We start from the raw sequence: 401 nt of genomic DNA on the forward strand, positions 1-401 counted from the left end.
CTTTCTGAGAGGCAGTAAGCGCTTGCCAAGGTGAGCTAACGCTGGGGCAGGGAAGTCTGAGATTCGGTGTCTTGGGAACCGTCAGCCAGAGTGCTGCGTCTGGGAATGGGGGCCCTTTCTCCCAGCCTCCCCCTTCATACTTACCTGGCAGGGGCGATACCGTGATCAAGAAGGTGGTTCACCCTGGGCGAGGCTCACCCATTGCACTCCGGCTCTGTTGACCCCAGCGAATTCCCCAAATGTGGGAATCTCGACTGCATAATTTCTGCTAGTGGGGGACTGCGTCCGCGCTCTCCCCCGACCGTCATGTTGAATGAAGCCGGCCGTGGCTCGCCGCCGCGTGCTGACGGGGAGGTGAAGCGCCGCGAAGCGCCGCGGCCCTCCGTCCAACTGGTTCGCTC

General features: G+C 62.1%; 1 non-coding gene across 1 annotated transcript; it reads left to right on the forward strand.

Annotated features, from left to right (window-relative positions):
* The first annotated feature begins 136 nt into the window (after window positions 1-136).
* Window positions 137-300, forward strand: LOC121939297. The gene has a single exon (XR_006105438.1). It is a non-coding gene; the product is annotated as a U1 spliceosomal RNA (small nuclear RNA).
* Window positions 301-401: the final 101 nt, after the last annotated feature.

This window comes from Plectropomus leopardus, unplaced genomic scaffold (genome assembly GCF_008729295.1).
Source record: "Plectropomus leopardus isolate mb unplaced genomic scaffold, YSFRI_Pleo_2.0 unplaced_scaffold44608, whole genome shotgun sequence".
In the NCBI taxonomy this organism is placed as follows: domain Eukaryota; kingdom Metazoa; phylum Chordata; class Actinopteri; order Perciformes; family Serranidae; genus Plectropomus; species Plectropomus leopardus.